The sequence below is a fragment of the Lithobates pipiens genome, unplaced genomic scaffold (genome assembly GCF_037356315.1).
Source record: "Lithobates pipiens isolate NorthernLeopardFrog02 unplaced genomic scaffold, aLitPip1_a1.2 Scaffold_3, whole genome shotgun sequence".
NCBI lineage: Eukaryota > Metazoa > Chordata > Amphibia > Anura > Ranidae > Lithobates > Lithobates pipiens.
This window is the reverse complement of record NW_027507790.1, coordinates 135,084,445-135,097,439: the sequence shown is the minus strand read 5'-3', so window position 1 is coordinate 135,097,439 and position 12,995 is coordinate 135,084,445. Positions and strand designations below refer to the sequence as shown.

General features: G+C 42.7%; 1 long non-coding RNA gene across 1 annotated transcript in view; it reads right to left on the bottom strand.

Moving 5' to 3' along the window:
• Positions 1-4,578: 4,578 nt before the first annotated feature.
• Positions 4,579-12,995, bottom strand: part of LOC143940000 (uncharacterized) — a 43,125-nt gene continuing 34,708 nt past the window's right edge. The window contains exons 2-3 of the long non-coding RNA XR_013263792.1: positions 4,932-5,157; positions 4,579-4,814 (exon numbers count right to left, since the gene is read on the bottom strand). This is a non-coding gene — a long non-coding RNA (uncharacterized LOC143940000). The remainder of the gene's footprint in view (positions 4,815-4,931; positions 5,158-12,995) is intronic.

Here is a 12,995-nt window from a genome sequence, read left to right as displayed (position 1 = left end):
TGTATTTGATATTTCATGCTTGTAGCTAGCCACAAGCAGGGAAAACAATACAGTAAGTACATGGTGACATTCAATATAGTTGTTCTTACTGAGGATGGGGGCCTCAGTACATTTTACAGAAGGGGAGGGACCTTGAGTGAGCCTCTTTGAAGTTCTAATCAATTTGTTGGTTATTTACATTGATAAACAGATGGTCATTTAGCACCTATATATCACTTCCTGAGTTTTCTGGGAAAATGCCTTTTCACAGCTGGAGGTGTGAATGGCATTTGACCACAAACACAAACAGCTTCTACATATTCCTAACATTTGTAACAAGTATATCTGCTTAATCCAAATATATGTTTTGATAATCATAAATAAATGGCTATTCCATTTACCCGATCAAAGGAATGGAGAAGGGACTGGCAGCCAGCACCCTGAAGATTCAGGTGGCGGCTTTAGATGTTTATTTTGAAAGAACTTTATCTAAGGAAGTTTTAATTCAGAGAATTTTCAGGGCACTCGCATGAAATAGGCCAGTAGCCCTTAAAGATTTTCCCAGTTGGGATTTGTCTATTGTTTTGCAGGGAGCTCCATTTGAACCCTTACAAGAAGCATCCTTTGGTTCTCAAAACAATTTTTCTGGTGGCCATCACCTCTGCAAGAAGAATCAGTAAGCTCCAAGCTCTGACAGTTACAGAACCTTTCCTGAAAGTTTTTGCCAACAGAGTGGCCCTTCAAAACAGACCCAGTGTTCCTTCCTAAGGTTTTTTTTCAACCTTTCACCGCTCATGAGAAATAATCCTGCCCACTTTCTCCGACCAATCGAGGAGAAGAATCTTTTCACACTCTGGACATGAGGAGAGGTTTGTTACATTTTCTTACAATAATCAAAGAATTCAGAAGACTGAATGCTCTTTGTGGTTTTCTCAGGTTCACGCAAGGGAGAAAAAGCTTCCAAAAGTACACTGGGCAGATGGCTTTGGCTTTATAGGCCTCTGTGATTGCCAACCTAAGGACAAATACCCCCATTCAGGTATTGCTGCTCATTCTACAAGATCTACAGCAATTTCATGGGCAGAAAGAGCTGGTGCTACACTTGAACAGATCTGTAAGGCTGCTACTTTGTCCAACTATTCAACATTTCTCAGGCACTATTGGTTGGATTTACTGTCTGCCACAGATCCAGCCTTCGGCAGGAAGGTACTGCAGGCAGTAGTCCCACCCTAGGGTAAGTTTCTCGGTTATCCTCTCCAAGGTTGTCCTGAAAAGCGATTTGAGAAAGGCATAGTTAGACTTACCGGTGACTGTATTCCTAAGAGCCTTCAGGACAACCGTTAACTCCCTCCCTTTGTTTATCTTAAGAGTGGTTTTAAGTATCTAGCATGGTTGTTTGGTGGTTTTCTGTGCTTTGTTTTCCAGTTTGTCGGAAACCACAATAACTGAGGCCATGGTGGAAGAGGAGGGATTTAAAGGCTGCATGTGTTTCCTGTGTAAAAGGTGGAGCTACGCTCTCTACAAGGTTGTCCTGAAAGGCTTTAGAAATAACATCACCGGTAAGTCTAACTATGCCTTTTATCCATTGTAGACCTAGCTTTCTTGTGAGTTATTTTTTTATTTTTTTTACTAAATTCATGGTAGTAAGAACATTTTTACGTTTTGTTTTGTAAACTGTAAAGATTTACATGTCTACTCAGCTACTGCATCTCTGTTTTTTGGCAAGTTACAATATGGCATTCCACTTTAAAGGCTGTGTTCAAGTGCCTAGCTCTCAAATGTAAGTAAGGGTTTCGGAGCAGAGGAGACAAGCCAGATGAACGCAGAAGGTGGAATCATTACAGTCACTGGTGTGCGGTTAGTGCAGCATAGCTCTAGGCATTGTCCGGGGAGGTGGGCAAACACCTGTGCACCATATACTTGCCCAATGCTTACAGTGGGAGTAAAAGTGTGGAGTTGTTCTGGGTGTAGAATAGCTACCCAGCAAAACTGCGTACGGTATACTCTGCGGATTGAAGCACACAATTCTGCTCGAAATTCGCCATGAGTACCAGTATGGGACTTAAGTCTACTGTTGAGCAGAGTAGGGGAGGACTGCTGAGAGGGAGCAGGAAAGTGTGGGATTACATCATGGGCACAGCCATAACTTAATATCCAAAGTCAACTGGAGTGACAGACACTAAGGGGTTGATTTACTAAAGGCAAATCCACTTTGCACTACAAGTGCACTTGGAAGTGCAGTCACTGTAGATCTGAGGGGGACATGCAAGGAAAATAAAAAACAGCATTATTGCTTGTACTTGATTGGATGATAAAATCAGCAGAGCTTACCCTCATTTCAGGGCTTCCCCTCAGATCTAATTAGACTGCATTTTCAAGTGCACTGGCCTTTAGTAAATCAACCCCTAATGCATCGTACACAAAACTGGAATTTTGGCTAGTAAAAGACCGATGAGAGCTCTTCATCGGAAAATGTGACCGTGTGTGGGCTCCATCAGAATATAGCTGGCCGAATTCCCGCCAGCAAAAACTTGAGAGCATGTTCTCAATTTTTCTGACGGAAAAACTTTTTATCGGAAATTCCAATTGTGTGTATGCAATTCTGATGCGCAAACCTCATTCATGGTCAGATTCAACTACGAAGCTATTGGCTACTGGCTATTGAACTTCCTTTTTCTAGTCCCGTTGTACGTCACCATGTTCATGATGGTCGGAATTTGGTGTGACTGTGTGCAGGCAAGACAACATGAGCAGAATTCCGTCAGAATTCCATCGAGAAGACCATCAGACCTATTTCCGACCATAATTTCGATTTTGTGTACGCGGCATAAGTCTATGTACATAGTAGTGTGTTCTAAAGGTATGAGGTGTAGTCTAAACAGCTATTTTGCAGGTTATGTCTATCAAACCTTTTTATGACACTGGCCAGAAGGTAGCCAGACCCTGGAACAGGTAGAGCGCTGCGCACTGTTGGTTAGATCCCTTTAATCATACTATATGAACCTATTGTTGCCTATAAAAAGACCTTCAAAACTCTTCCCACTTCAAATAGATGGCTGTGTCTGCTGTATTTCTAAAATCTCAGATGTTTCCAAAACCATTTCTTGCTTGATGTTATAAGATAACATCACTATCAGGATGAAGTGTAAGCCAGGGGTGAGGACCACCCTATTTAGGAAGAAACATAGCCACGATTCACAGTAACCTAGCTGGTTCGGTTCGCATCAGAACATGCGAACAGACAAAAAATTTGTGCGAACATGCGAACACCGTTAAAGTCTATGGGACATGAATGTAAAAAAATCAAAAGTGGTAATTTTAAAAGCTTATATGCAAGCTATTGCCATAAAAAGTGTATGGGGACCTGGGTACTGCCCCAGGGGACATGTATTAATGCAAAAAAAAATATATACAAAAAGTTTTAAAAACTGCAGTTTTTTCAGGAGCAGTGAGTTTAATAATGCTTAAACAATAAAATGTATATATTCCTTTAAATATCGTGCTTGGGGGTCTCCTTAGTCTGCCTATAAGGTAGCGCATTTTTCCTATGTTCATAACAGTCCCCCAGCAAAATTACATTTATAAAGGAAAAATTTAATTTAAACTTGCTTGCGGCTGTAATGTATTGTCGGATCCTGGAAATATAGATAAAAATCATTGAAAAAAATGGCATGACAAAATTGTAAAAACATGGCATTGGGGTCCCCCCAAAATCCATACCAGGCCCCCAGGTCTGGTATGGCTTTTAAGGGGAACCCAACAGAAATTTTTTAATAAAATGGGGTGGGGTCCCCCCTAAATCCATACCAGAACCTTATCAGAGCATGAAACCTGTCAGACCATAGGAAAAGGGGGGGGGGGGCGAGAGAGCGCCCCCCTCCTGAAAGGTACAAGGTCACATGCCCTTAACATGGGGAGGGTGCTTTCAGGCCCCCCCTAAGTACCTTGTCCCCATGTTGATGGGGAAAAGGGCCTCATCCCCACAACCCTTGCTCAGTGGTTGTGGGGGTCTGTGGGCGGGGGGCTTATCGGAATCTGGAAGCCCCCTTTACCAAGGGCAATAGAGGGGGCGGGTGACACTTTTACGTCACAGGGTGGCCCAGCCCATGGCTATATAACAGCTGTCAAAGCAAAAAGACTGCAGTAGGCAGGACGCCTCCCATGGAGGCAGAGGTTTTCAGTTTCTTTTTTGTTTGTTTTGTGTTTGTTATCTGCGGCCGGCTCTGCAGCCTTCTGGCCAGCCTCCTATTCAGCTCTGGATGGAGGCAATGAAGAGGTCAGGTCATGCGACTGTGAAGGAGGAGGTCGAGGTGACCCCTTCTGCCTGATGTCATGAAAGAGCCAGGACTGGCAGAAAGTTAAGACACACTATGCCAGCCTGCCAATGTTTATTTTATTTTTTTTTTGTATCCTGCCTGCCAATGTTTCAAACTAATCAAAAAATTGAAGGTATTCTAGGCATTTCACTTTATTGTAGCCAACATCCCAATAGTGTGGAAAATCTACCAAAAAGCAAATCCCCTCAAAATGCAGAACTTTTTAGGCATAGACTGTAAAACTTACAACACATATATAAAAGATTCTACAATCACTTTATTATGACAATTTGTCAAAAATTATACACATGATAAAACAAAATACAAAAATGTAAATTATTCCCAAAAATGGAAAATGATTATTTTCGTATACAGATGTGCCCCATCTATGACATAATCATCTATACACACATGACTAAAACAATACTCTGCACATGATATGTCCTACGCGTTACAGAGATTTTCTCCTTCTTCAGGGATCCATCATTTATGCAGCTCTGTGTTATTCAGAGATTAGATCTACAATAGAAAACATAAACACGTATGTAAATGTATATAGACGTGCTTGACATCTAAAAAGAAGAAAAAAATGTTTTTTTTTTTTTAAATATAAACTCTATATCTGATCATACTCACGGGCAGAAAAGTATACTTCGAGTACAATTCTAAACCTCCAAACCATTTGGATTGTATATATGGTGAGGACAAGAAGGTAGGACCCAGCGACAGGGTAGAATTGATGAAAAAGCTAAAGCCTCTTCCCCTCCTCTTAAAGCCCAAAGGCGCTGCATGCAGTGATGGAAAATGTTTGGGGGTCCCCCACAAAGATACGAACCGGGATCGCGTGGATAAACACTAGGATCTACATGGGAAAAGGAGAAGTAGGGAAAGGAAATAAACATATAAACAAAGTAAGAGATTTAGTAAAAGGGTTAGATTGTATACCTAAGTTTACAATCTCACTAAATTATAAGTGTAAGCGTATATTATGTGTAAGTAGACAGACATATCTTCCTTTACCTTATACTTAATAGAATATCCACCCCGTGGTTATTTTATACCCAAAAAAGTCCAGGGAGTCTGTATTTTAACGAAGTATATGAGTCAAGAAGTAATAGGGAGGATCCCACCAAAAAGCGCCCACTCATTTGTCCCTAGATCAGAAACCAAAAATAGCGGCAACTGCGGTTTGGACAAGGCTAACGCAGACCACGGTCACCGCTCTCCTCCCACTATGTGGCCATACCTGAAGCAAAGCAAACTAAGATGTGCAGAAGAAGGGGGAGAGAAGTACCTGCAGGGGACAGACACCTCCCGGGCCAGCCGCTGGAGATATACCAGCCTCTCTCCTAACAATGGCTGCCACACTGTGCACAGGGAGGAAAGTTAGTGCACTGAACTGATCCAGTGTGTTACCGCCAAAGTCGTAGCAGGGGTTAAGGGGGGTGGATTGGTGCTGCCTGTTTGCTGGTCTGAGGCTGTTTTTTTTCCTGTACTGAGGCTGTCTCTTTGCTGGTCTGAGGCTGTCTCTTTGCTCCACTGGGTGTCTTTGCTGGTCTAAGGCTCTCTTTGCTGGATTGGGATGTCTCTCAGGATGAATATCCCCTCACAACCACCCACGCGAATGCCCCCCCCATCTCCACCCCCCAGGGGTCAGGCTGTCCCAGTCCAGGCCTGATTACACTATACAGCCGCCGTGTAAGCAGCAGCCTTATATAGTGTGTGGCATGGACTTAACCCCCTGAGCCACGATTGGCCAAAGGCACCCTGCCTTTGGCTAATCATGGCTCTCTCAGCAAAGCGTGCAGATCAGGTGCATGCTTTGGCCAATCATACAGCAATGCACTGCGACCTCGCAGTGTATTATTGTTATTGTTCCACGGCACTCAAAACTTCCCGCAAACGCCCCATATGTTCGGTTCGTTTTAGAACAAATGAACACCTGGCTCATCCCTACTTGATTTCCAACACCCTGACCATAGAAGTGATGGCGGCTAATAACAAACTTAAGGTTTCAGAATTTGCAAGTCTCTATTGGTTTAAGGAGAGGTTCTGCAAGATAATTCATAATAAATGGCAAATCCCATTAGGGGAACAAAGGATTCATCCAAAATGCAGTGCCTAGGAATTGGTCTATAGCCTGTTTAACACCCAAGGTGCCACATTGAAGTTGTATAGGACTGAAAACTGGACTTTCAGTGACCCCAGCTGAGTCTCAATGTCAAGCCTGATTGAACAGATTCAAAAACATTGTGTACTCATGGATTTGGAACTGAACAAACCTGGATGTTAACATTTGATGGAAACATTGATGGACTCAACAACCTTAACCCATATTTGATTATATATCTTGTTCATGCTTGGCTTCCTTGCTTTCATAAGGGACTCTATTGCCTCCTCTTAGCATCCCTAGTTTTTCATTATTTGCCTCTCAAAAGACATGTTATCAACTTCATGCGTGCTGGACAAGGATGTAGACCAGTTATGTCGAACCTTGGCACCCCAGATGTTTTGGAACTACATTTCCCATGATGCTCCAGTACACTGTAGAGTGCATGAGCATCATGGGATATATAGTTCCAAAACATCTGGGTTGCCAAGGTTTGCCATCACTGATGTAGACAGTCTTCCTGCTACAACCGAGTACAGCATTAAAGTCCAAATTTTTTTTGATTACCAAACTTTTTTTCCTAATATAGGCATACAGTATAAGTTTAGATTTTACATGTGTAGTTACAATATATTAAATTGGAGTACCTTCAGGACTAAAGTGACAGGTTGAATAACATGGACAAAAATGTACAGTAATTGATCATGGTCCCGTAAATCATAAGACACCATTATATCATGAGAATGACTAAGTATTGATTGTTAAAAGGATTGTGCAGATAAGGACAAACTTTTCATAGAATCGTGTCACACAATAGCTGATGAGCCAAGCTGAATAAGAGTACAAGAAGGGAGGGGGAGTTCTGCCTATATGGCTCCAAATAGCAGAGCTATAAGGACAAAACCAAGAACAAAAAAGAATGGAAGGAAGCAAGGATGAAAACTCATGGGATGTACAACATCAGTTTGGCTTAGGCCAGGAAGCAACTGAAAAAAAAATTGTTTAACCACTTGCTTACTGGGCACTTAAACCCCCCTCCTGTCCAGACCAATTTTCAGATTTCAGCGAACATGTGTCAAATCTATCCGACGGACTCAATTCCAACGGACTAAAATCAGGTAAACTGTTCGTCTGTGTGCTGGTCCGACGGACCAAATACGATGCAAGGGAAGCTATTGGCTACTGGCTATTTATCTTCCTTGTTTAGTCCCATTTACATTATTACGTTCAAAATGAATGGACTTTCGAATGGACTTAGTCCGTTTGTGTGTGGCCAAGTCCATTCGTTCGGAAAGTCCATCGGAACTCAGCCGAAAGTCCATCGGGAAGACCGTCAGACCTAGTCTGCTGGAAAGTTTGGTTGTGTGTACACGGCATTAGTATTCTGACTAAAGTTCCACTTTAAGAGAGTTTAGTTCCATTTTAAGCTGCAGCGAGTGGTGAAGAGTTTGTGGAGGAGGGCCTTCCAAGGGACCTTTCAAAGATTAATCAGTAAGATTAGGTGAAGTTGATAGTGTAGGAACGTTACCCAAAAACAGAAAACGTTCGAGCAGAGCCCAAAATGTTTTTACTCTGTCGCGGAGATTGGCCACCAAAAGTACAGAGTATTCTATTTGGTAAATTCTGGTCCAAAAGCATTTGATTCTAGTGGCGCTTGACCATACAGTTGTGCATACAGTCATGCTTAAAATATTGCATACCCTGGCAAAAATTTTGAAATTTTGGCATTAATATTGAAAATCTAAAACTGATGGTCTACAAATATAACGCCTTCCCCTATGTGACCCCACTGTGCTTTTGGATAAGTGAACCTAAAATTTAAATAAAAGCTGCCACTTAATAAATCAAAATATGTAAACAGTATTCCTAATTCAAAAATAGTGCCAAATAGAAATAATGGCACTCAGCAGTGTACAAAAAAAACAAAAACAAAAAAAACTAACTAGTATGGTCAAATAATTTAAAAGCACCTAAAATAGTGACAGTATTAGCCTTAAATAAACATACACATGGGTGCTGAGTGTGAGTCCAAACAAACCAGAATATCAGTGTCTGCAAATAATCATTAAAGCTAAAAAGAAACAATGTTATACATATAAATGAATCTGTATAAAATGTATCAATAAATGAATGTGTTTAACAACAAATGTAAAACGGGGTTAAAGCGGTCACGGACGACCCAGGGTGTGCGATCATTATACAACGATCTCACCCACTCTTTGTCCCTGTGAAAGACCTGCCGATGCAGCGAATCTCGTGACACCGTGCTATGCCCCAGTGTCAGCGGAGCGGGGCATAGCATGGTCTCACGAGATTCACTGGGTGAGATTGTTGTATAATAATTGCACACCCTGGGTCTTCCGTGACCGCTTTAACCCCAGCTACCAATGCATGGATTTCCCGTGATATGATTACAGTTTGGCATGTTTTATTTTGGGCACATGTGAGTGCAATGATTTGAGAGTGGTTTGGTTTTAATAAAGGGAGTAATTTACTAAGATGAATGCGCTGCGCCGGTTCATACCTTAATTTGTGCGCCAGATAAAATATTAATTGAGCGTGTGAACTGGCGCATGCATAAGCGCAACAGATAATATACCGTCTCACGCGATAATGATATGCCATTGATAATAGCGTACGCCGTATCATTAACAGTCCATTCACACAGGGGCAACACAACTTCCAGCGCGACTTTGGGAGACAACTTGGACACAACTTAAGTATGAATCACAGCGAGACTTGGGGTGACTTACAACACGACTAAGTCGCCCTCAAGGCCAGGCAACTTTAATAAATAAAAATGCCATGGGTTCCCCTCCAAGAGTATACCAGGCCCTTCAGGTACCCCCAAAACACCTTGTCCCCATATTGCTGAGGACAAGGGCCTCATCCCCACAACCCTGGCCGGTGGTTGTGGAGGTCTGTGGGCGGGGGGCTTATCGGAACCTGGAAGCCCCCTTTAACAAGGGGACCCCCAGATCCCAGCCTTCCCCCCTGTGTGAAATGGTAAGGGGAGCCTAACATTTCACCAACAAAGTGACAAGAGACAGAGTTGACAATTCCTTTATTAAAGTCTTCTTCTTTTCATCTTCTTTGGGTCTTCTAACTTCTCCCTTCCTTCATCCTCCATCTTCTTCCTCCATCTTCTTCTTCCTCCGATCCTCCGCTTCTTGCTCCGGTGTACTCGTCCGTCCTCTTCCTCCATGGTGTTTCTTCTTCCTCGCTTTGTTCTCGGGCCGCTCCGCACAATGGAAGGCTCCCTCTGTGTGACACTTCTCTTCTTCTAACACTTATATAACGGAACTATGCGTCAGAGGGGGGCGGGGTCACCGGGTGGCCCCACCCTCCGTTATATAAGAACTGTCAGAAGAAGAGAAGCATCACACAGCAGGAGCCTCGCATTGCACGGAGCGGCCCGAGAATGAAGCAGGGAAGAAGAGACGCCGTGGAGGAAGATGCCGGATGAGAGCACCGGAGCAAGAAGCAGAGGATCAGAGGAAGAAGAAGATGGAGGAAGAAATTGAAGGATGAAGGAAAGAAGACCCGAAGAAGATGAAACGAAGAAGACTTTAATAAAAGGATTTGTCAAGTTACTTTTCCATTCTATTTTGGCCAGATTTGTTACTTGGACAGTTATAACTATAATTCCTCACATCACCCCCATAATATTGGCACTTCCACCTTCTTTTAATTCTGAGTTGAATAATGCATGCGCCATGTCTATAGTGACGCACCGGTCGCTGCCTCCCGTGCGTCGGCATGATAATAGTAAATGGGGAATTGCGCTGTGTTACAGGCGCAAATGCTTTGTGAATACGAAAACGACTGTTGTGCATCCGTGTGTGCCGCAAATTTTCCACTTCTTCTTAAGTGATTGAACAGTACTGACTGGCATATTCAAGGGTTTGGATATCTTTTTATATCCTTTTCCATCTTTGTAAAGTTTGATTAACTTGTTACGCAGGTCTTTTGACTATTCTTTTCTACCTCCTCATGGCTCAGTGTCTAGGCTGTTTAGTGCATCCATGTAAGAGCTAACAAACTCATTGACTAAATTATACACAAACACTAATTGTGATTTAAAAAACCACAAATGTGGGAAATTAACCTTGAATTGCCATTTTAACCTTTGTGTTCCACCTTCTGTGTCTGTACCAAAGCCAAAATTTCCCAGGTATGTAAACTTTTTATTAGGGCCATTTGGGTGATTTCTGTTATTATGATTTAAAAAGCATCCAAAAAACGATGTGATAATAAATGGCTTCACGTGATTGCTATCCCTAAATAAAAGACAGTTTTTTGTCATGATCGGTCATATTTTCAATATTAATGCCAAAATTTCACAATTTCTGCCAGGGTATGCAAACTTTTGAGCACAACTGTATATGTATATTACAGCATTAAGCTCCTAGTTGCTCTTTAACCCCTAAAAAAAGGCCCACAGCATACCCAGAAAATTTGTGTAGCACCCAGGGTTGCTAACAAATTTAGCTTCCTATGTGGTAATTAGCCTGGCTGATGGATAGGGAAAAAGCCAGCGAATCCCCTAACTCGGGATTTGCTGCACCTCTCTTTGGTCACTAGGTGGCATTGTTGCCTGTGGCAGTGGAATGATAAGGGCATAGGGAATCCAGACTAGGAGTGAATAGGTTGACTCAGCCAATTGGAAGGGGTTTCTTTAGTCCCTTGGCCTGCTGGGAGCACCTATTTATTCAGGAGTCAGGTGATCTGGGTTTTGTCAGGGTCAAGTGATGATCAAGGCCAGAGGTAAAGGGAGAAATAATCGCCAGCAAGGGACAACCATTCATGTTATCAGAGGCCAGTGTATGGAAATCTGAGTACCAGAGCAGTCTTCTCACCAGCCGGGGTTGGTGAAAAAGTGAGAAAGCTTCAGCAGAGTGCCAAGCCAGGGACCCAGGGGTTAACATGCGTGAAGCTTGAGGAGTTTACAGCAGGTTTATCTGTGGAAGAGCTCAGGGGATCCAGAGACATCTGGGATCTTGAAGTCTAGTGAGAGACTGCGAGCTCAGTGAGTGAAGATCTACAGTAGTATACTGTGAGATGTGAGAAAAGATCTATAATAAGTTACCATTAGTTACGAGTATCGATCTCTATTGACTGTGAAAAGCTCAGTTGCCATAGGGGACAGCAGTTCTCCAAATACAGTTGCAGCATCCAGCTTAAAGACTCTCTACCTGTATAGCTGTCTGCCTATTATTTTGTCTCGGAGTCTGCCAATTGGTTTGTTTAACCTCCCTGGCGGTATGATTCAGTCTGAAATTAGGTGCTGAAAGTGGTACAATTATTTTGCATGGAAATTTGGTGTTTTATATTGTAGTCCTGTAATTCTTAGGAATAACGCTCTTAAATCTCTTCAAACCAGAGTCTAGCAGACATCCCGGGTATGATAAAGTTTATAATATAATAAAGAATAATAAAAATTATTCAATAATGTAATCAAATCCTAAAACACTGAAAAAGGGACACTTTGTGGTTGCTATGGACAATCTCCAAATTCCAGGCAGAAAAAAACAGTATTTTTAATATAAAAGTGCACGCAGGGCACTGCACAGACCACTAGGGACAAAGGGGGTGTGTAATTTTGTAATACAGCACTGTAATCTGTAAGATTACAGTACTGTGTGTGTTTTGTGCCTTTTTACTTTTTTGAATTTGCCGCCGTTCTCCGCTCCCGTGCGCCGTAACGCCGCAGGGAACGGAGCTCGGCGGCATTCGGCACTGTGAATCGAGCGGAGGACAGCTCGATCACACAGCGCGGCGGACATCGCTGGATCCAGGGGACAAGGTAAGTAAGTCTCCCTGTGTCCTCCCCTGCATCCAGCGAAGCGATCCCGAGTCTGGCTCGGGGTTACTGCTTCTATCAGTAAATTCCCAACCCGAGCCAGACTCGGGATTACCGCTAGGGAGGTTAAGAGGCAATAAATCTATTTTCTTGCATTCAAAGTGACTGGCGCCCATGTTTCCAACTTACAATACACCTACTGTGCCTAATAACCCACACTACAAGGAAGGATGTCAGCTCTCCTTGACTCTGGAGGTCACCATTAGGCCTTTGGAGGTCGGTGATGCTGTTACATTTGCTTCCCTCCCAAATGGTCCAAGAGGAGAATGAGAAAATAGGAACACCCCTACTGGGTCAGAGCAGGGTTTTATAGTCACATAGGACAAAGTCAATCTGTCAACATCATGCCACGTGGAGGTAAAGAAAAGTCACTTTGATACTTTGAGCTTTATTTACTAAAACTGGAGCGTGCAAAATCTGGTGCAGCTCTGCATAGAAATTAATCAGCTTTAAGGTTTTTTGTCAAAGTTTAATAGATTAAACTGAGGTTAAAATCTAATTGGCTACCATACACAGCTGCACCACATTTTACACTCTCCAGTTTTCACCATATTTTTCACTCTCCAGTTTTAGTAAATCAATCCCCTATGCATGCAGAGAACTACTACTCACGGGCATCTGCAGAACTTTTTTCGGGGGGGGGGCACCATTTTAAGGTCTGGTCGTGTGATCTTACCTGTGTCAGTCAACAGTGGCTGCAGGGGAGAAAGCGCTTGGCAATGGCTGA